General features: G+C 36.1%; 1 protein-coding gene across 6 annotated transcripts in view; it reads left to right on the top strand.

The window, feature by feature from the left end:
- LOC129722771 (phosphatidylinositol 4,5-bisphosphate 5-phosphatase A-like) overlaps nucleotides 1-21353 on the top strand; it is a 65933-nt gene that overhangs the window by 26739 nt on the left and 17841 nt on the right. The gene's annotated exons all lie outside the window — the stretch shown is intronic.

Below are 21353 nucleotides of genomic sequence, written 5' to 3'. Positions count from 1 at the left end.
TTACCATAAATTGTAAATTTGATAAGCTCAAAGCTCACTAAACTTGTTTGCCGTTTATACAGTGCGTTTTGAATTTTGGCAAAAAACATTTCTAATTTTGACGTAGAATTACGTCTTACATGCCACAAAACCGAGCATGGAGTGAGACGGCAGAATGGAATATTTTAAATGTTTATAAATTTGTTACCATTTAACGGGTTTTGGACACTGATATTGTATAGAGAATTGGATAGAGAACAAATTACTCTAGTTTATGGAATCATTTTTTGAAACTTTTTTTTTGTATTAAAGTAGTTAAAATTCATTGCCTATTTGATTATAATTCAATCAATCGAGTGCTCGCAATGAGGCATTCCAAACACAGACGACACAATACGATTAAATGGTATACAAACCGGGCTCGGTTATCCGGAGACTAGATTATCCGGGATTCGATTATCCGGGATTGTAGACTCGATTATCCGGAATATTTAATTGGTGTTTATTCCTAATAAAGGGCTTTTAAATTTTTTTCCCGCCGGATAATCGAATAACCAATTTTTTAACTAATTTGCCTTTAACCAACGTAAAATAATTATTTTCTTTCGTTATGTTACTAGAATAAGAATAACTTTTTAACAAATTTGCCTTTAACCAACGTAAAATAATTATTTTCTTTCGTTATGTTACTAGAATAATGCAATTGTTGCCTAACCAGAAAGTAGCTCTGTGAAAAACGGGGTAAATTCTGGAGAAGCAAATAAAATAATTAGACACTGATTGGTTTTACTTAACTCGGACACAACCCAAATATGCCAGAAAGATAAGAAATAGTAAAAATGTGATGAAAGGAATAGTGAAAACGAAATTTCAAAATAAATAAAGGGTTTTTGAATGAGAGCGCTACAAAAGCGAACCGATAGGAACAACAAACGACGCCATATTTTTTCCTGCTCTCTTGACATTTCTGTTCAGTAAGGTATGCCATTTTATAATGGAAAGATACACGATCCAACAACGAGTCGAGATTATTAAAATTTACTGCCGATATTCGGAGTCGTTTACGTTCAGTCAAGGGAAATTTGTCAAAAAAAATTGGTGATTTGATTATCCGGTGTGAAAAAAATTTCGACACTCCAGATAATCGAGACCAACCTTTATTTGCACACGAATTGGGATCAGTGCTGCAAACCTCCACTGTCATGAAAGGATTTCAGTTGAAATTGAAATCTTTGAATTTCAACTTTCAACGGACGAGTTGAGAATGAAAAAGACTTTCAGCTCCAATCATTTGACAGTGAAAGCAGCATTTCTGTGATTTCGCACACGCTGTGTTGCTATAGCGATGTTTATGCGGTTGTGAATGTAGATGCTTATATAGTTCATCGACTTCATGCAATGAATTTGCTCAAATCATATAATTTCGATATTAAATAAGACATCTCATTTCTTTCAATGACCGGACTTTCATTGAAAATTGACTTCGCTGACGCTGAAGGTCGTTTCAACTTGAGACAGTGAAAATGCGCTTTTGTCACTTTCGTTTGCAGTGTCAAAAATTTGCAGCACATTTGAGATAATTCTCGGTTTCTTCTTATTTATAGCAGCATATTTATTTAACTTGATTACCAGATGAGCAAAATCATTTCAAATCGCCTGGGAATACTCAAAAATTTAATCGACCATTTTTGATTTGAATGAAACTTTGCACTCGTATTTGGCTCAGCAAACTGAGCATTTTTCACAGGTGGAGATATTTTTTTACACCCATGAGTTACATGGCGTATGCCTTTTGGCATAGGTTTTATTCGAAACATTGTAGCCCAGAAACCGTTGGTTGTATAGAAAAACTGTCTGAAAATGAGTTGTAGGGAATTAAAAATGCACCATAAAAAACATACACTGTACAAAAAAAATTTTTTTGACCAAAAAAATTAAAAATAAGCATTAAATTTCAATATAAATAAAAAAGTCGATTTTTTTTTTAATTTTTTATTACAGAAACTTGACGTTAATACGCAACTTTGAAAAAACAGTCCAGAATGGAGAAATGAAAAATAATTTTTTATGGTAGATTAATTTTTTTATGAAAATTCTAATTCAAACATTTTTCAAAATATTTGTATTCTGATGATTTTAAAAGATGCAGAGAGTCATTTTGAATCAAAAAGCTCTTGGTAGTAAACACTCTAAAGGCATTGGTTTGCGAGTTATTTCTAATTCAAGCTCGAAAAATTATAATTATTTAGGAAAATACACGTTTTCATTAATTTGTCCATGGTTCTTCAGCAAGAACCATACGTTCATTGGAATGCTTGATCAAAAATAAGCAATTCATTCTTTGACAACAACACGATTGGGCGAACGGTTCTCAAGAAAAGAGTTAAATGTTCTAAGTGATATAAATATATATAAGAATCAAATATTTATTTTCGAGTTTTATTATCTTAGGAACTTATTTTTTTATGACATAGATACTATACAGAACTAGTTTCATCTTATATTTTATATACAACATAAGAAAATGATTCGTCATCTTTTGAAAACAGCTTCGTTTGTATCTTATTTTCTGAAATCGGAACAAAAGAGTAATACTTTTGTGTGGTAGCTATTATTAAAGATTTTTTGAAAATATTGCTCCATTCTGTTACTCCTTGTTCATATTCTTCATATGATACCCAACTAAATGACATTTTTGATGAATTTTTATTATTTTCTGATTAGACCAATCATACAATTCTTTTGCGCTTTTAATGGGATGTTCATGTTCTTTAGCTAAACTTGCATTTCCTGCCATACGTTTTATTATGCCACCAATCGCATCGCATGGGCCTTTAACATGAGAAGTCGCAAAAAAATGCCACTCTGCATCGACGTTATATTTTGTTTTGAACTTGCAAAGACTTGCAAAGTTTTTTCTATTTTTATATTGTGAGGCAGCTCCATCAGACATTAATCAACTCTATTGTTGTTTTCAAAAACTCATTAATTTGGCAATGAACACCTGAACCGCAACAGTATCATGATGGAATACTTCCGATATTATGATGAAGCTGATATTCTCAAGTGTTCCAGGTTCTGAATAGTCAACAACGAAGGGATGAATGGTTGCTTGACTATCATTCCAATAACTACACGAGTCACAAATTGATAAAGACGTATTAAAATGAGCTTGACTGTTCAATATTTTTAATTTTGCAATAACGTTTTTTTTTAATTTGCGTAAGCTTGATGAGCACCGATTATCAGGAAAGGGTTTACAACATTTGGGCTTGGTGTATTCCATTTTCACTTTATTCATCTTCACAAAATGCAAACTGTTACTAACACATTTGGAGTAGTACAATCGTATTTATATAAGAAAACAGACATTATAGGTAACCCAGTAGTTATTTGTTGCGTACTTTACAAACAGTTATTATTAGTAAACAAGTAGATAGTGTTGCACGACAAACATATTTTTTTATAAAACATTCGGCAAGGGGGAACGTGTAGGTAGGCTAAGGTTTAGCGCTTGAGTTATTTATCCAATCGTTTTGTTGTCAAAGAATGAATTGTATATTTTTGATCAAGCATTCCAATGAACGTATGGTTTTTGCTGGAGAACCATGGACAAATTAAGAAAAACGTGTATTTTCTGAAATATTGATAATTTTTCGAGCCTAAATTTAAAATAACTCGAAAACCGATGCCTTTAGAGTGTTTACTACCAAGAGCTTTTTGATTCAAAATGATTCTCTGCATCTTTTAAAATCATCAGAATACAAATATTTTGAACAATGTTTAAATTAGAATTTTTATAAAAAAATAATCTACCATAAAAAAATTATATTTCATTTCTCCATCCTGGACTTTTTTTTAAAAGTTTCGTGTTAACGTCAAGTTTCTTTAAAAAAAAATAAAAAAAATTCAACTTTATTTTTAAATTGAAATTTAATGTTTATTTTTAATTTTTTTTGGTCAAAAAAAAATTTTTTTGTACAGTGTATATTTTTTTTATGGTGCATTTTTAATTCCCTACAACTCATTCTCAGACAGTTTTTCTATACAACCAACGGTTCTGGGCTACAATGCTTCGAATAAAACCATAAAAACCATAAAAAGGCATACGCCCTTTTAGAATGTAACTCATGGGTGTAAAAAAATCGCTCCATCTGTGGAAAATGCTCAGTTTGCTGAGCCAAATACGTGTGCAAAGTTTCATTCAAATCAAAAATGGTCGATATTCGACCATTGGTGATTTGGAGCGATCTTGCTCTATAGAATCTGTTTATACAGACATACAGATTTTCGTCTAAAAGTACAGATTTACAGATTTTTCGAATTTGACATCAATTTGTATAAACACTCCAAATTTTATTTCATGAAATATTAAGCAAATTGAACATATTTTCAACTTCTCACACGTTTTAAGCTTAAAATTTTGTTTATGTACCATAAAAACTTAAAAAATACAAAGTTCTTTATGTTTAAACAATACAGGTTTTTTTTACACATATTTTAGTTCCAGATACAGATGCTCAGATTTTTTCAAGGGAAAACACAGATTTAAATGTGGCAACCCTGCATCCGCGCACGCAAGAAAAGTGAAATAAATTGCTCGGCGACCAACTGAGCATTGCGTTACCGTTCTCATCGCTCTGGGGTGCGGCAAAAACAGTATAAAATCGAATTTTCTGCAGAATACGTACCCATGGTGAGTTGTGAATCTTCTATAATATTAAATTTAAAAACGGTGCCTTCAATGTGAACCTAAATGTTTTGATAGTTGGCCAACTTCTCTTCTAGTAAAGGAGAAGCTAACGAAAACTACTCCCTCTTAAACTTACAGAGAAAACAAATGTTTATCCCTAACACGCGATGATTAAGAGTGAAAAGGAACTCTGCGACTGAAATACTCTACGCCTAAATGTGGATAATTACTCACTTTGTGTGAGAGAAAGTCTAGTTCTCCAAGGGGTTTGGCAGGTAGAGAAGGAAATTTGAGCGAAAATCAAGAGAACGGAAGAAGCCTAGTTAAAACTAAATCTAAAAGTAAAATTAATATACGTTTTAAAATCGGTGACTTGTTGTTGGAGGCGACATAATGTTTTTCAAACCCAAAAATTGTTTTCTGTGTTTAAAAACATTGAATGCGCTGGATAGGATTACGCAAGTTTATGCGTTAGAACCTTGATTGCTGGAGACAACTCAAATGTTACCTCATTCTTAGCATTTTGGTGGCCCTTCAAAGGACCATGAAAATATTGATATCATATGCTACGATAATTGGACCGAATAAAAACGTAGCAGACAGCTATAATTTGAAAATGAACGTTCGTCGGTATGGTGTTTTTGAAGAAATGGAATCAAAATTTGGTTCAAACATACGTTCTGGCATACATCTTCATTGATCGCCAAACCAGTAAGTTTGAACCATGATTTTGACAAGATAGAAAGAATCCTTTTCTGTCCACTACTGTGGTTGGTCTTCCACTACCTTTCTGGTAGATTGTTGTTGAGGTTTGCAGGAAACTATACACAGCCGAAACTGAAAGATATACGCTTTAAGAATGGTTTACCGTAAACTTTTGGTCTGAATTGTCCAGTTCATAGCGATCTGTACAATGCGCTTACGAAGTGCTCCTTGTTTCGACGACATTTTGAACAGAACTGGGCATGCATAAACAAAACAAAAAATACTGGCATAGAAAGAAGAGAGAGAGCTTATATATACATACTCTCATTTCTCTCTGAGCGTGTTTGTTATGGAGTAAGAGAGCCTAAAAAATCCAAATTCTTGGTTCCGTTAAGCGCTTAAATTCTGACCATTTTTCTCAGGGCTGTATTTTTACACTTATTTTACACTTGTACCTCCGTAAGACGTTGTCCTACCACAAAAATCGATTGAAGCCAACGATGAAGAGTGTTAGTACACTTTTTCTAGGCTCGTAATTTGAAAATGGGGTAGATAAAACAATTTTTCTTAGTCATTGACTATTTCATATCTCCACTACTGACAGCTAGTTATTGACTATTTGAATAGAAAGAAATTGTTTTGGAAGAGTCATCTTCCAATCTTTCCAATATTAAGCAGAAAATAAAGTTGTCTTGATAAAATTATTTGTGATTTTTAAACCATCCGTTATTAAGGCCTTTACGATGTACACCAAATTGAATTGAATCCTTCATGAAGTCATATATGCAAATCGACTCAGTTTATTCAAAACAAAAATGATGGGCATTGGGTTGTTCTGAATAAACTAATTAAGTTATATGTTGTTTCCCAAAAATTGTTCACCTATCATCACCTGAATTCTGATAGCTTTAACTGGATGTATTGAAACACACTGATAACGCCAGTAGCGCATTTTTCTGAACACAATTACCCAATTAGCGGACTGTCAGCTCGAACACCGCTCTTATCGTTGACCCGTACAATTCAATTCCGCATTGTACATATGCTGTTGAACATACCGGTGTTATATAAGCCGTAAATGTTATAATAGCAATTATGTTTTTTATACCCGTCAAATGTATTAATTGAAGCTGGCTTTGGTGACGTTTAACGCTTCAAGCACAAATCGATATTTCTCGCATCACATTACATAGCCCTATACAACGTTTGATGTGTATTACAGCTCCAGAAGAAAAGAAATCTTTAAAACTTCGATGATATTTTTTTATCAAATTTCGTAGTCACCATAAAGAATAAAGGTTTCATTGCCAACATTAGCATAGGACCCGGTTTGAAACGCCATACAGAAAGCTATTAGTCTGCTCGGAAATATCGATTGAATGCTAGACGGTCTCCGCACTCTGTGAAGGTTTTCCATACCTACATGATGCAATCTGCTTTTGGCCTTTCATCGATTCATTAGTTACGACGTTCATTGCTCCTTTGAACTCGCAGTGCGCGATGTGGAAAGGTTCACCTTACTCGATTCTTGATAAATGGAATCTATTACTTCGACAGCTGTTGAGATTGGTTATGTCGTTTTGGAAGCAAAGCTGTGTTAATTGCTTTTAAATTCCTCATTCCAAATAGTTTCAAAAGTATTTTTAACTATAGCTTACTATATAGGAAACGGTGAGAACCTGACTGCTCCCGCAGGGTCACGGCTTTTGACGTCATATCAATAGTGATCAGTAGATTACTTCACTCGTCCAAACAGGACGTGATAGTAATTAAATGCAGCCGGTCATTTTTATGACCAATCTGACTCGGTACAATGTTACAAAGTCTTTGGCTCGCTTCGGACTGTGCATCACGTGCTGCTCAGCACTGCTTTTGCGATGAAATTTGTTACGACTGTAACAGTTGCTGGGGAATGAATTCAAGAGTGCCGAAACTATTCACCACCAGTAAAAATAACTTCCGTCGAAACTAGTCTTTCGGTTCAAGGATGGTTTGCAATCTTTTCATTCCACTCATAAAGCTCGATAGAGGTGTCACGTTTTATTATAAAAGGGGAAATCACGTTTATGGCGTATCGTATCACTGTCAGGAATTTACCATCTCGTGCACGTATCCGCGACTTTTGACCTACATCCTGATCTAAGGGAAGGGGATCTTTTGAAGTGTAGCAATCTCAAACTCTTTCGAAGAATTCTTTCGCGGTTTTATTCTTAGAACATGCTACAAATCGCAGGATTACCGGTTTATGAGGATTATTCTAGATATCTGTTTTGAGGTCTTCACAAATATTACCAACACTCTGTCTGTTGATTAGACATTTTTTGATTTTTTGCACTGACAACAGTTGATTCTGATCTGATGATTCTCTTGCGCGCGGATATTTTCAAACAATAGAATTCCATTCCAATTTCGGAAATTTTTTTTTAACAACAGAATTTAGTTATGTAAGCTGAAAAGCAGAAACTGTTCACCGCAGGAGTATTGATATTCTTTTCGCTGTCTACCGGAAATTTATCCGCATTACCTTCATATATGTAACGAAATATGTATATTTTTCAAGGTTGTACAAAGTAACTGCAGTGATGTTATCTATTGATTCGAGAAATTGCAAGTAGGAAGGAATGCTACGTGGAATGCTACGGAGACATTAAAATCTGCACTGCTATGCGACTTATCATTTGAAATTTTCAATTTTAAATCTAGATGAAAACAATTCTATTTCAACTCTTCGCTAAGATATTAGTTATAGCCTGTGAGCGCGATGCATTCTGGTTAATAGCACTAGTTTTACTATTCGCTACTTCTGCACTAGTGCAGATTGCATTGACCGGTGCTGAGCTATTACACATTTCGTCGAAGCCAATCGATTACGTTACACTGCAGGCGAGCACCATTATTTCGGGTTTTTTTTTTTTTTTAAGGGGGGATTTGTTAGTAGCTTAAGTATTTATGATAAATATTAGTAAATAATGAGTATGTGTGTCCAATCACAAATGGTGACTTCTCAACACTGTTAGAAATTTGTAATTTTAATTGTTAGGATTTGTTTGCTTTCGCAATTAGGACTTATCATTCGTAGGGATTTAAACCTACTTGTCAGAAAAGGGGAAGTAAACTTACAACTAACTTAATTGCTAACTTATTGGCTATAAAGAGAGCTTATCGTAGCAATTGAGGATTGCAACGATTTTTGTCGAAAATTGTTAATAATTTTATTTGACATAGCTTCTAATGGTTTAACACCAGTAAGTCTATGTAATTCGAGTGTACCAAACCAAGGAGGACGCTTCAAAATCATTTTCAGAATTTTATTCTGAATCCTTTGGAGCGTTTTCTTCCTTTTTGAACAGCAACTTGACCAGATCGGTACAGCATAAAGCATTGCTGGTCTAAAAATTTGTTTGTAAATCAAAAGTTTGTTCTTTAAACAAAGTTTAGAATTCCTGTTAATGAGAGGATATAAACATCTCGTATATTTGATGCACTTGGCTTGTATACTCTCAATGTGCTCTTTGAAAATAAGTTTTTTATCATAAATTAGTCCCAAGTACTTAACCTTGTCGGACCAACTTAAAATAACCCCATTCATCTTGACAACGTGATTATTGTTTGGCTTGATCATTTGAGTTTTAGAAGCATTGGGAGAGATTTTCCACTTTTGCAAGTAGGAAGAAAAAATATCTAAACTTTTCTGCAATCGACTGCATATGACACGAAGACTTTTTCCTTTTACGGAAATGCTTGTGTCATCGCAGAACAATGACTTTGTGCATCCTGGAGGCAAATCAGGAAGATCTGAAGTGAATATGTTGTACAGGACTGGACCCAAAACTGAACCTTGAGGTACACCTGCTCTGACAGGAAATCTATCAGATTTGGAATTCTGATAGACAACCTGCAGAGTTCGGTCAGTAAGATAATTTTTTAAAATTTTGATTAGGAAAATTGGAAAATTAAAAGTTTGCAATTTCGCAATCAAACCTTTATGCCAAACACTGTCGAATGCTTTTTCTATGTCTAAAAGAGCAGCTCCAGTGGAATAACCTTCAGATTTGTTAGCTCGTATCATATTAGTAACTCTGAGCAATTGATGAGTTGTGGAATGCCCATGGCGAAATCCAAACTGTTCATCTGCAAAAATTGAATTTTCGTTGATGTGTGACATCATTCTGTTAAGAATAATTCTCTCAAACAGTTTACTTATTGAAGAAAGCAAACTGATTGGTCGATAACTTGAAACTTCAGCTGGGTTCTTATCCGGTTTTAAAATGGGAGTAATTTTTGCATTTTTCCATAATTTGGGAAAATATGCAATTTTGAAGCAGCAATTGAAAATTTTCACTAAAAATTCCATTGTGCTCTCAGGGAGATGTTTGATTAGTATATTAAAGATTCCATCGTCACCAGGTGCTTTCATATTTTTGAAATTTTTAATAATTGATTTAATCTCATTCAAGTTAGCTTCAATTATTTCTGCAGGTAAAAAATTCTGGGAAGAAATTAAATCAAATTGACGTGTGACTTCATTTTCAATTGGACTCACAAAATTCAAATTTGAGTTATGAACACTCTCAAACTGCTGAGCAAGTCTTTGAGCCTTTTGTTCATTGGATACAAGAAAACGTTCACCATCTTTTAAAACTGGAATAGGCTTTGAAGGTTTCTTAAGAATCTTCGACAGCTTCCAAAATGGTTTTGAATATGGTTTCAATTTTTCAACTTTAGTCTCAAAATTTTGATTTCTCAGAAGAGTAAATCTATGTTTAATCTCTTTCTGTAATTCTTTATAAATAGTTTTAAAAACAGGGTCACGAGAACGTTGATATTGACGTCTGCGGACATTTTTCAAACGAATTAGAAGTTGAAGATTTTCGTCAATTATTGATGAATCAAATTTCACTTGAGCCTTTGGAACAGAATAATTCCTGGCATCAACAATTGCACATTTTAATGCTTCCAAAGCGGAATCAATATTCACTTCGTTTTGCAAATCAAGCTCATTATTGGAATTTCTCTCAATATGAGTTTTGTAACTTTCCCAATTAGCCTTGTTATAATTAAAAACAGAGCTCATAGGGTTTAAAACTGATTCATGGGATAAAGAAAAAGTTATTGGAAGATGGTCAGAATCAAAGTCAGCATGTGTGATCAAATCACTACATACATGACTTTGATCTGTTAGCACCAAATCAATTGTTGAAGGGTTTCTTACAGAAGAAAAGCATGTAGGACTATTCGGAGACAAAATAGAATAGTATCCTGAAGAACAATCATTGAATAAAATTTTGCCATTGGAATTACTTTGAGAATTATTCCATGAACGATGTTTAGCGTTAAAATCGCAGATTATGAAAAATTTCGAACGATTTCTGGTGAGTTTTTGTAAATCACCTTTAAAATAATTTTTGTGCTCGCGTGTGCATTGAAATGGTAAATATGCTGCGGCAATGAATAAAATCCCAAGTTCAGTTTGAACTTCAATTCCCAAAGTTTCAATAACTTTCGTCTCAAGATGGGGAAGAGCACGATGTTTGATTCGGCGATGAATAACAATTGCAACTCCACCGCCGGAACCCTGAATCCTATCATATCTATGAACCACGTAATTGGGATCATATTTTAATTTTATGTTAGGTTTCAAAAATGTTTCAGTAATAATTGCAATATGCACATTATTTACTGTTAAAAAATTAAAAAGCTCATTCTCATTGGCCTTCAATGAGCGAGCATTCCAATTTAATATTTTAATTGTTTTATTTAAAATCATTGCTAAATTTTAAATTAGAAACAATTTTAATAGTAAAATTTGTGCCTATTTGAATGGCTTCAAACATTGATTTTGCCTGCAACATGGCGTTCATAAGATCGAACATTGGCTGTTGCAAAAAAGAAAGTTTACCTGCCGTAATAGGCCCCAGGCAGTTGACATTAGAAAAAATATTTTCGGCAGCAATATTAGCTGTAGTAACAGGTGTACAATTATTTTCTAGCGTGTTTTGCTTACCCATATTAACGGTCATTTTCGAACTACCAACACTAGGCGGTATAATGTTCGAGCTACCTGTAACCTGTGCATAAGTTAAACGGGTATGCAAAGGAGTAGGTAAACTATGCGTCACTGGTACGCTTGGAGAATTTTGTTTTGAAGTTGGTTTTAATTGAGAAATTGAATTTTGTTTACCTTGCCTTGCCTTAACAATTGCTAAACGGACTGGGCATTGATAAAAATTTGACATATGGTTGCCGTTACAATTCGCACAGCGAAAATTTTTACTCTCTTTCACAGGACATGTGTCCTTTTTGTGAGAAGAGTCTCCACAATTAAGACATTTTTGGTCCATGTTACAGAATTTGGAACCATGGCCATAACGTTGGAAAGTACGGCATTGGGTGATATGCTTTTCACCTCCGCCATACTTCCTATAAGTTTCCCACTTTACACGCACATTATACAAAGCATGTGCTTTTTCAAAAAAATTTAAGTTGTTAACCTCATTGCGGTTAAAATGAATTAAATAATTAACAAGGGAAATTCCAGTTCTCTGACTGTTTTCGCCTCGTGATTTTTGTTTCATTAGAATTACTTGGGTAGGGGCTATGCCAAGTAATTCTGTTAAAGTAAGTTTGATCTCATAAACGGTTTGATCGTTGGTGAGACCTTTCAAGACAACCTTGAACGGCTTGGCGTTCTTGGTGTCATATGTAAAAAATTTGTACATCTTGTCAGTTAAATACTGAACAAGACGATCACGACCCTTTACTGAGTCGGCTAATAAGCGGCATTCACCTCTACGGCCAATTTGATAGGTAACTTTAACGTAAGAAACAAACGTTGAAAGTTCCTTTTTGAATATATTAAATTCAGAAGAAATAGTTACCACAATAGGTGGAACTTTCTCCTTTTTTAAAGATTTTATATTTTGTATAGTTTCATTATTAATAACTTCCATTTCACCAGCTTCTTGCTCAGGCAAAATATCAAAAGGATTGTCACTACAGACACTCGATGTGTCAGAAAGAGATGCCTCTCTTTTCCTCCCCGCAGCGATGCGAGGTTTCTTTTTCCGTCCAGCCATTTCAGGTGATACGAAAAAAGTTAAAACAAATGTTAAATTCAAAAGTAGGTAGTCTTGAGAAAGACTGATGTGAAATAACTTTCAGGTAATCTTTAAAAGACACACTGACAAAACACAAACTTTGAAGCTATAGGCAGTCAAAGACCAGTCCACAAGCAACCGAAAAAACGTCTGATCTGTAGGACAGTTCAAGACGCACTGTCCCATTATTTCGGGTTTCTCCCGTGTGGCCTACGGTGTTGCCGCCACACAAATGGATCGACCGAGGCTTGGCTCAACACGGTTCTGCATTGGACGAAGCTCGCCGCCCGCTATGCCATGTAAAATCACAAATAAAATTTAATTTCATTTTCTGACGGGCGCTAATTAAATTGCACCTTGCACTACTAGCACTAACTAGCTCTGGTGTGCGTGTGGGTGTACGATTCGCCGGTAAATACACTTCTCATACAGCGTGCAACTTCTCAAATGTCGTCATCGGTCGGTTTTCTCCGTCAGTGTGTATCATTTTTTTGCAATTTTCTTTTTACGATTAGCGTGGCGGTCACCGAAAAAGAAACCATACGTCAGTACTTCCTACGAAGGCACGCTAATGCACACCGCGTGTCAAATGTGTTTGTACAAACGGATAATGACACCAAAAGTGTATCATGTTGCCAACAGAATTTCCAAAGCGTTTGTCGAATTTTACAACATGTACATGTAATTATCACCAATCATGTCTCACATCATGCATCGAATCAACATCAATATCAGATAAAAGCTTTACTGCTCCGAACTGTGTTGTCCCTTGGAAATGAATCAACGTTCTTATCAGTAAAAAAAAATTTGGCCCATTTTGCAATATTAACATGCAGTATCACGTTGATGTTATACAGACGAACTCTCAGTTAGGGAGGAGCCTCATTGACAACAGATTGGAAGAGAAAGTGAAACATTTCTTTGCGGTTTTCTATCCGATTTTCTTTTGGCAAGTGGTAAAATTAATTGAAGGTAGACAGTGTGTGCAGCTATGAAAGCGAACTGAAAATATAACACAGACCTGGAAAAATATACCACGAATAAAACTAACTTCTTCAAATACTTTATTTCGGGGCGCTAAAGAGTGCTATTGGTGTTGTCATAATAGTGACACTCGGCAAAACTGCTAGTTTTCTGATCATTGTAAATTGCCAGTTTCATATGAATTTGAATGACTCTCGGTTTCTTGTTATTCAAAGCAGCATATATATTCAACTTGATCACCAAACGATTTCTCGAGTTGTGTACCTACATCAAACTGGTGGTTCATCTGTGTTTTACATAACGAAAAAATACATCGTACATCAAAACAATTTGCCCTTTAATCAAAACAAGATTGCATTCAGTGCAAAACAATTCTTTTTTAGAGATTTGTAGCGCGAATTTTTAATCACTTTGAATACATCTACACCTGCACATTTCATAATGTGTAAAGTAAGAAAATTGGGCGTTGCCTAATGAACGTGTTTTCGGTCATGATGAATGAAACAGTTCGGTTGGAGCTAGTGTATTTTGTGACAGCTTTAGTTCCTTCGTACACAGCGTGCTCTCTTGGTACCAGCAAACATACGAAAGTCTCAATTTGGCTGCTTTGTCGTTTCTTTTCGGTGCCATCTTAACGATATGCTTGTTGACGGTTATACAGTTGACGGAAAACTAATGTTCGCACACAACATTCGTCTGTCTGTTTACAAATTATATACAGCGCAGTTCGTTCTGCTTTTCAAATTCCTTTATTATATCACCTACGTCGCACCGCCTGCTTGTTGCGTTAGTTAGATTTTTACTTTTATGGCGACAGACCGATTATCGATCCAATGCCAAACCAGAATACGTCGCCATGTCACTCGGTCTTAGGCTGCTATTCTCCAACCTCCCCTAACACCTATTTCGCGGGCATCCTCGTCGACAGCACACATCCAACGAGTGCGGGGTCTACCTCGAAGTCGACGGCCTCTATCGCGATTTCTGCTGTGTATAGTCCTCGCTGGTCGTTCTCCCGGCTTTCTAGTTACATTCCAGCCCACTGCAACCTGCCGCGTTTTTTCTGGTTGACTATATCCGCCGATTTGTACACCTGGTATACTTCATGGCTCATGCTTCTGCACCAAACACCATTTTCTAGTTTGCCGCCAAGGATTGCACCCAAAAATCTCCGCTCAAAAACACCAAGAGCTCGCCGATCGGCTTCTTTCAACGTCCATGCTTCATGTCCGTAGAGGGCCACGGGAAGAATTAGTGTTTTGTAGAGTACAAGTTCAGTGCGGGGCCTCAGCTAGTTGTGTAATCCGTAGAAGGCCCTGTTTGCAGCTGCTATACACCTTTTTATCTCACGGCTAACCACGTTGTCACATGTCACTAATGTACCCAGGTAAATAAATTCATCGGCCACTCCAAAAGTTTTCCCCTCTAACACCACCTAAGCACCAATATTCGTCGAACTACCACGCTCCGAAGGCCTCTTCCACTGCTCTACGGTTGATACCAATGATGTCGATATCGTCCGCAAAACCTAGAAGCATGTGGAACTTCGTAATGATGGTGCCGCTTCTTTGCACGCCAGCCCTCCGTATAGCACCCTCCAATGCGATGTTTAACAATATGTTTGACAGCCCATCTCCCTGCTTCAAACCATCTAACGACACGAAGGAATCCGATTAGTTTGTTGGGAAACCATGTTCGAGCATAATTCGCCATAACTCATTTCTCTTAACTGTATCATACGCTCTCCCAAAATCTATGAGCAGATAATGAGCCTGCAAGTTGAATTCTCGAAATTTATCGAAGATCTGTCGCAGAGTGAACATTTGGTCCGTAGTGGAGCGTCCCCCTCGAAAACCACATTGGTAATCGCCAACAAAGGTCTCCGAAAACGGCCTCAGTCTATGGAATAGAATACGGGAGAGAGTTTTGTAAACGGTGTTGAGAAGGGTTCTTCCGCCTCCGCCAGAATAGCTCCCAATGCTGTTGTTTTTGCTGGCGATGGAGTCTTTTGACTTTGAATAACGTCTTACTTTAGTAGGGTGGCATTCTAAAAAATCGAGAATGGAGTGAAACGACAGAATGAAAGACTTCAAACGCTTGCTACTTTGTTACCACTGAACGGATTAAAAAATATCAGTTTATTCAATGGACCCTTTGAAAATCTGTACTCATCGGCACCTTTTGACAAAAATCTGTAATCTGTACCATACAGAATCTGTACCAGAAAAAACGAAAAAATCTGTACCTTTCCAGATAAATCGGTACATGTGGCAACACTGGTTGCTGTTGTTGCTTTGTTCGCTCGAGTGCACAACGACACGCTTACCGGAAGTATAACTGTCATTAGTCACATATAAAAGTTAGCATGCAACAATCTAGTTTTTAAATAAATGATATGTGGAAAAAAAATCTAGTTTTCATTGATCATCGGATCATTGTAGTAAAAGGATGATTTACTGGAAACCGAATCGAGCAGACTTGCCAGTGCCACAACGCAGCAGGCGACGATTTCCTGTTTGTATAGTTTCTGCTGCACCACACGCATCGACCGGCAAAGCGAAAGGTTGTTTCTAGAGCAGCAGAAAGCGGGTGGTGGCAAATATAGATTGCTTATAAAATCGCATGGAACCATAGCCTACGTTTGTCCCTTGTGAACATACCCTTTTACTTTAGTCATTATTTTTCTGCCACTCGCCAGAACGGTGCTGATAGTGATAAAACCTTTTTTACCGCAAAAACGAAACTAACGATCGAAATTATTTTAATTTCTCCATTTCCTTGTATTTTTCTTTATATTGTGACACACCAATGGCATTCTTTTGACTTAATCATCAAAGAATTGTCCCGAGTTGTGTATCCGCATCAATCAAGTGGTTAAAATTGTATTATGCATTACTAAATTACACAATAACAACAAAAAACAAATTTCAAACTAGTTCGATAGTTAAAATATGATCGCATTTAGTGAAAAAGAAAATTTACGTCACTTTTTAATCACTTAGAATAAATGTAGAACTGCACATTTCATAACTTGCAACGTAATAAAATTCAACATTGATTCAAGGATGTGTTTGTACCCCTGAGAAGGGCCGTTTGTAATTTGTGCTTGGCAGGAGGAATGAAACAATTTACAGGGGCTAGTGTATTTCTCAACAAGTTTCTTCGACTCAGCCTGCTTAGCTAGCTCTCCTGGCAACGGCAAACGTACGGCGGTCTGAACTTCGCAGGAAGTAACAGTAGAACCAGGGGCGACTCGTCCATAGGTGCAACCTGTGCATTGCACACGGGGACGCCAGGCAAAAAACATATTTCAGACGCAAATTTATATCAATATTTTATTGGTTTTCAGTTCCACTTTCAAATAGTAACGACTAGAATGACTTGCGTGATTACGTGGACATGATTGTGAGTACTTCCTCAAATTGCGATTTTCAAAGTTTGTAGCTGAACAGGCAGATTCAGAAGCCACGAGTCGCCCCTGAGTAGAACGCTTGCTGTAATGCGCAAACTATTTAAGAAAACTAAATAGCAGTGGGCGTGCATCATATGCTTAAATAATTTTTCAGATGATCTGCGTGGGTTATTTATAGAACAATTGTTCCATTCAAACGAAGTTCGTTTGTCTTAATGCTATCTAGAATTTCTTTCTTTATAAAACAAGTCTGTTTTCACCGTAAACTGGGGTTTGAGTTATCCGTTTTGAATTGTTTTTGACGTCCTATATTTCGTGGAACAATCAGTTTGAAATGTCTTGTGCTTTGTAGTGGATGCTTGGTTTCTAAAAGAAACAATGTGAATAGTACGTGAAAGCCTGCAAAGGGTACACGAAAAATAATCAGTAATGGCGGACATAGCAATTTTTCGTTATAATACTTAATTTGTTTTTCAAGTCGAAGTTGTATGGTATAGTAGTAGTAGAATGACTGTAGCAATCAAACAAAACATAGTTTAATTCAAAACCTAAACTCTACCTACTCTTACCCTCTCTACGAGAACAAACCAAGCCACGGGGAAATGTCGTCAAGGGGTAGCCGGCCAATAAAAGGTTGAGAACCGCTGCTCTAAACGACCTCACGTTTGTAACGTCCGAAAAGTGCCGACCATCAATCAGAAAATGGTCGATCTGAGAACAGGCCTCTCCATTCGGGTGCCTCCAGGTGTGCTAACTTATATTCCGGCGTGCAAAATAAGTGCTACAGATAGCCATGGAGGCTTTCTCTTCCTATCACGGGACGGAAGAGGTTCTCCTGCCCGACCTGCGCATTATACGTCTTTTCCGAGAGCTCATAGAACTCCTTCTTCCCTTCATCGGATTTATCGTTGGTCGGTGCGTACACATTTATCAGGCTGTAGTTGAATAATTTGGCCTTAGATCTCAACGCGCCTCTCTCCCGTTTTCGGCCACCTCACCTCCTGCATGACAGCAACCTCCACATTCACCTTCTGCAGCTCTCTAGCCAGGATACCTGCACGTGCCGGTTCGAATAGAGTCGTTACATTCCAAGTACCGAGTTTCCAAAAATCGTTGTCCTTTTTCGACTGGGTTCATACCGAGTATTCCGTTCCGTATTTATATCTGGATTGTTCGTAGTATTTCATATTCGGTAAGCTGCCTTACTAGAGCGGAGATACCTTGTGCGTCTTGGATATATCCGGCGAGGCACTGCGTTTCGTGATTTAGCCGCCCGCTCCGAGTCAGCCGCGTACGAACCCCCTTCCTAGTCAGCATACGACCATAGTTGTTTCCACCGGGGGTTGGTTGGACAGAGGTGGATGACCACAATAGGGTCTCAAGTTTTTTTTGACTCTTAGTTTCAAGAAAAGATATAGAGAAAAATCATTTTAATAACGCAAAGTGATTTTAAAAATATGGATCATCTCAGATTTTTTTCGAATTAAGCTTCTAGATAGACGAATTAGGTGCACGAAATTCTTCTGAACAAATCAATGTAGAGGTACTCTTGAGGAGAATATGTTTAGCTTACAAAAACTCTGTGTGCTCCTGGAAGTACGGCATTGACAAGAATTAGAGGAAAGTTTTCTAAGGATGACTTCTAGGGAGTTGTCTTAACTTGTATTTAGAATATTGAAAAAATTGAATTTAAAATTTCACAATAAAAAAAAATTATTCTGAAAGCCAAAAGTGATTTAAAAAAAACGATCATCTCATATTTTTTTCATAATAACTTTTTCAGATAGACAATTTAGTTGCTTAAAACTATTCTGAACAAACTAAAGTCTTTGAGCAAAAAAAGTTTCAAAAGCTAGTACAGATAAATTTTCGAAAATAATGCTATGTTGCTTAGGGTAGTACAGAGCCTACACGCCTAAAAACTTTCATTGAATTTTGAGGGGGTGCTACCAACACAACTGTTGACCGATGAAAAATCAGAAATATGTACTCTAGTAGACAATCAACCAGAAATTTACTCCCAGTCGTAGGCGAAAACGAAACACTGCAGTATCTTTTTGGCAAATCCTCAGAACTCGGTCTATATCAAATCAATCATGTCAAAAACAAACAAAATGCTTATTTAGACCTATTATTCACAAACTGCACTGAAGACTTCTGTGTAGATGCATCATTGACTCCCATCTGGAAAAATGAAGCATTCCACACAGCAATTGAATATTCAATAGTAATGAATAACACTTCGTACCCCAGCGACTGCGAGTACGAGGATGTACCGGAATACCACAAAACTGACTTCGAACAAGTCAAACGTAGACTTCGCATAATAAATTGGCGTAGTATAATTTGTAAAGAAGGAAATGTCAACGTAGAAGTATCAAAATTTTATGAAATAATTAATCAAATTATATCAGAAAATGTACCTCTAAAGAAAAGAAGACGAACGAACACCAACAAATATCCAGTGTGGTTTAATCCACAATTGAAGAACCTAAAAAATAGAAAACAAAAAGCACATAAAATATACAAAAAAGACAGCAATAGCGAAAATCTTCAAAATTACCAAGAAATTTGCTGTCAACTTGACGCAGCCATTAAAATTGCACATGAAGAACATAATCGTAAAATCGAATATCAAATCAAGTCTTGCCCTAAGAACTTCTTTAATTACGTAAAAACCAAATTAAAAAGTAACAACTTTCCATCACGAATGCATCTTGACAGTAATGTAGGACAAACTAGTAATGAAATATGTAGTCTTTTTGCCACTTTTTTTCAAGAAATTTACACCAAATATGAAGAAACAGATCGCGACCGCGAATACTTCTCGTATTTTCCTGAATTTTCGAATTCTTTATCTGTCAATCAAATATCTGAATTCGAAATTCAAAACGCACTTAAAAATTTAGACGCTACGAAAGGTCCTGGACCTGACAGAATAGCTCCAATTTTTCTCAAAAATTTGGCAGAAGAACTATCTACACCATTACAACACCTTTTTAACATGTCCCTGAAGAATGGAATTTTCCCAGAACTCTGGAAAACCTCATATTTAGTGCCAATTTTCAAATCTGGCGCTAAATCTGACATTCGTAATTATCGTGGAATTGCCATTATTTCATGCATTCCAAAATTATTTGAATCAATAATTAATGAAAAAATCTTTCAACAAGTAAAACACCAAATTACAACTCAACAGCACGGCTTTTACAAAGGCCGATCAACTACCACAAATCTTTTGGAATTCATAACTCTCACTCTGACTGTAATGGACAACGGTAACCACGTAGAAGCTCTTTATACGGACTTTAGCAAGGCATTTGACAGAATCGACATACCATTATTACTCTTCAAGCTCGAAAAATACGGAACTGAAACAAAATTTTTGGAATGGCTGCAGTCATACTTAACAAAACGAACACAAATAGTCCGCTTTCAAAATTCCTTTTCAAACCCAATAGAAGTAACTTCTGGGGTTCCTCAAGGTTCCCACCTGGGCCCTCTTCTTTTTATATTATACGTAAATGACATTTCCTTTCTTCTTAAGTCAATACATGTGCTTGTATATGCTGATGACATGAAGCTCTTTATAGAAATAACCAATGCAGAAGACTTCGAAATATTCCAGAACGAAATTAATGTATTCTACACTTGGTGCAACAAAAGCCTATTACAACTCAACATTAAAAAATGTAATTCAATAGCCTTTAGCAGAAAAACAGTAACACCACCAACAAACATTTTCTTAGGAAACCAACCAGTAGAAAAATGCAAAATCGTTAGGGACCTAGGCGTAATCTTAGACTCCAAACTCACATTCATAGAACATTATAATACAATTATCAACAAAGCAAATAGTATGCTGGGCTTTATAAAACGCTTCGGCCACAATTTTCAAGACCCATATACAATCAAACTATTATATATTACATACGTCCGACCAATTCTGGAATATTGTAGCATTGTATGGAATCCCTATATTGCCACACATGAAGAACGCATTGAATCTGTCCAAAAACAATTTCTTTTGTACGCGCTTCGTAAGCTAAATTGGACATCATTTCCCTTGCCATCATATGAAGCACGCTGCATGCTTATAGACATACAAGCACTTAAAGAACGCCGCGATCTTTCAATGCTTTATTTTATCAATGACATTATTTCTCAACGCGTGCAATCTACTCAATTATTATCACAACTAAATTTTTATGCACCCAGTCGTCAATTAAGAAATCGTAAAATATTTTCGGAAAATTCTCACAGAACAAACTACTCAAAAAATGGCCCAATAAATCGCATGATGCGTCACTATAACCAGCACTGCGAAAATATCGACATCACCATGGGCAGAAATCAAATAAAAAAACGACTAACTACTGGAAATAATGTATAGAATATAAGAAAGCATTGTATTATTATAACTGTAGTCTACATTTGCTTGACGAAATAAAATTAAAAAAAAAAAAAAATACGTCTCAAACAT

This window comes from Wyeomyia smithii, chromosome 2 (assembly GCF_029784165.1).
Source record: "Wyeomyia smithii strain HCP4-BCI-WySm-NY-G18 chromosome 2, ASM2978416v1, whole genome shotgun sequence".
In the NCBI taxonomy this organism is placed as follows: Eukaryota; Metazoa; Arthropoda; class Insecta; order Diptera; family Culicidae; genus Wyeomyia; species Wyeomyia smithii.
The sequence above is the reverse complement of the archived record's forward strand: the minus strand, read 5'-3'. Positions and strand labels throughout refer to the sequence as shown.